The following is a 3,380-nucleotide window of genomic DNA, read 5'->3' on the forward strand; positions in this document are numbered from 1 at the left end:
CTGTCACACTCACAACACTTCTGGTCACCAAATCTGGGGGAGTTCTCCCACGCCCAGCAATTCTCTGTGACATGGGCTGGGTGTCCCGCAATTGAACTCAACTCTGACACGATCTACCTGGAGAAGGCATCAGATCCCACAGGCAAAGGGCTCAGGCCCACAAGCACACTCCTCTCCCCACTTCAGATGCCGATCACAAGTGCAGGCTCTCGCCTGTACTTCTGACCCATTGGTTAAAAATCAGAGGTTCCCGGGCGCCTGGGTGGCTCAGTTGGTTGAGCGACTGCCTTCGGCTCAGGTCATGATCCTGGAGTCCCTGGATCAAGTCCCGCATCGGGCTCCCTGCTCGGCAGGGAGCCTGCTTCTGCCTCTGACCCTCCCCCCTCTCATGCTCTCTCTCTCATTCTCTCTCTCAAATAAATAAATAAAATCTTAAAAAAAAAAAATCAGAGGTTCCCATGACCCCCTCTCCGGGTTGGATTAATTTGCTAGCGTGGCTCACAGAACGCAGGGAAACAGTGTGCTTACATTTACCAGTTCATTATAGAAGGATATGACAAAGGATACAGATGAGCATCCAGACAGAAGTGAGGCTAGGGCAAGGTATGCGGGAAGGGGCGTGGAACTCTCCACGGCGAGCACTTTCCCAGCATCTTCACAGGCTCACCAACCTGGAAGCCCCCCAAACCTTGTAACTTTTGCAATTTTATGGAGGCTTCATTCCATAGGCATGATCATTCTCTAACTCCATTTTCCACCCTTCTCCCTTCTCAAGAGAATGGGGGGCAGGGCTGAAAATTCCAAGCTTCTAATCACAGTTTGCTCTCTTGGGTGACCAGCTCTCTTCCAGGAGCCGTCCAGAAGCCCACCCAGAGTCTCCTCATTAAAATAAAAGACACTCTGGGGCAGCTGGGTGGCTCAGTTGTTGAGCGTCTGCCTTCGGCTCAGGTCAAGATCCCAGGGTCCTGGGATAGAGCCCCACATAGGGCTCCCTGCTCCACGGGAAGCCTGCTTCTCCCTCTCCCACTCCCCCTGCTTGTGTTCCCTCTCTCTCTGTGTCTCTCTGTCAAATAAATAAATAAAATCTTTAAAAAGAAAATAAAAGACACTCCTATCACCCAGGAAATTATAAGGATTTCAGGAGCTCTGTGCCAGGAACCAGGGGCAGAGACCAAATACATACTTCTAGTATCTCCCAGAATGATATTGAGTAAACAACTAACAAAGTCTGCACTATCCCAACACTTCCAAAAATTCAAGAATGGTCAACTCATGGTGTACCCATCCCACCCCCCATAGCAAGCCCAGCAGGGGGCTCCCCAATATAATTTCTCTTTTAAAAAGCTGATTTCACCTCTGACCTGAGGGTGGAGGGAGCCTGTGGTTCATGTTTAATTTAATCAGCATAATCTCATCCCCTGGCCATTGATATTGGTTCAGTGATAGGTAGGTGGCGTCATCTGGGCCAATGAAACCTAATGAAAAGTTTTCTAGAAGCTTCTGGGGGAAGTTATCTCCCCACTCTGCTGAAGGAGCTTCTTAAAGCTTCTGCTCCCCCTTTCTCTCATCCCCCCTCAGTCTCCTTCAGTCTGGCTCTCTCCATCCGTCTTGCCATTTTCTCTCTCTGCCCCTCTCCACATAAGAAGGAAAGGTGTGGCCCCAGTCATCTCGCAACATGAGGGCAGCCATTTACCCTTAGGACAGAGAGACAGACAGGCCATGCTGACACTTTTTTATATGTGACCCAATTCTCTTTCTCTTAAGCCACTTGGGTTGGATTTGCTGTCACTTGCATGAAAACTCTAATGGGTAAAGCACCCTGGTCTTTGACAGGATGGGGACAGGACCACCACTCTCCTGGTGTCCTCAGAAGGGAGAAATGGTGGGTCCCAAAGAAGACAGATGAGAATCAAACCAACATCTCCCGGGTGTTGGATTCTCTTCAGCTGGAGCAGGAGACATGGGTTAGAGCCATGAGGGCAAGGGGACCTATAGGTTCTTGGGGGAAAGACAACTATTTGCTACCTACCCCCTAACCCAGTATCCCACATCTAGGTCAGACACCTCTCTTCCACCTATCCTAAGACAGAAAATGTGAGGCCTCTTTCCCTGTTTACCGAAGGGTAACCTGAGAATGGAAAAGGAAAGGAGTTGCTTGGAGCTGGGGTCCTGGAGACACAGATGTTGATGGGAGATTTGGTCCCGAGAACAGTGAGGATCCTAGAGGTCCCGAGGACTTGGGGGTTGATGGGAGTTTGGGTCCCAAAGACAGACAGGATGCTGGGAGCTGGACACTGAGGACAGAAAGGGTATCTGGAGCTGAAGTTCCCTGGTGGGCCTGGATGTAGACTATTTTGGTAGTGACGGAGATAAAGAGCAAGAATTTTCATAGTCAGCATATCTCAGTTTACCTAGTTGTCAAAAGGGCATGGGAGAGGTTGAGATCTCCTACTTTCCATGGTTTCTCACTCTTCCCGGGTCCTAAGGGTGATAAACTTGGACCAGGTCTACAAGGTCCCACAGAAGTGGGCTCAGGGAGACCCATTCCCAGGAGGGAGAAGGGACCCAAGTCTGGAGGGGTGAGGCAGCAACAGTGATGGGAGAGACATGGGAAGGGCACATGGAGTGTGGGGGACTCAAAGAGATTGGGGCAGGAAGAGCAGGGAAGCTGGGTGGGGAAGCTGGTCGCTAGGGTCTGGGAGGCATCCACAGGAGCCTCTCCCTCTCTGGGGCTCAGGACTCAGGCTTCCTTCCAGTTGGTTCACTTCCAGGGGCCCCTTTTGGGAGAATGATGCATGATATGGAAACACTGGATCCCCGGGTCTGGAAGGGTGGGGCCTCACCCCAGCCCCGCCCAGCCCTGCCCTGGGAGTTCTTGGACCTGCCCAGACATCCCTCTGCTGCCTTCCCGGATCTCGAGTTGACTCAGTTCACAACCTGTCATGTGACACCTTCACCTTCACTCACCTGTCCACAGAACACCTCTCACACTCACCTTTCCCACAAAACACTCCTCCTCCCTCAATGCTCACAATCTCACACAACACTCGCCTCCGCACACACCCAAACCTTCACACACACCCCTCACAGTTACCTTCCCCTTTCCCCTTACCCTCACACAACACCTGCACCTTCACACACCCTTCCACCAACACCCTCACACTCACCTCTTCACACAACACCCACAACCTCTGCCCTCACCCGGCACCCTCCCATTCTCCCGCACCCCCTGCACCGCCAGCTCTTGGGGGTCGCACCCCCACCATCCCCCCTCCCCATCGTCTCGTGGCCCCCCTGGGTCTCCCGCCTCTCTCGTCCCGGCCTGGGCCCCGCCCCGGCCCCGGAGCCCCGCCCCCGGGCGGACAGGGGGCGGGGCTAGG

The sequence above is a fragment of the Neomonachus schauinslandi genome, chromosome 16, assembly GCF_002201575.2.
Source record: "Neomonachus schauinslandi chromosome 16, ASM220157v2, whole genome shotgun sequence".
NCBI lineage: Eukaryota > Metazoa > Chordata > Mammalia > Carnivora > Phocidae > Neomonachus > Neomonachus schauinslandi.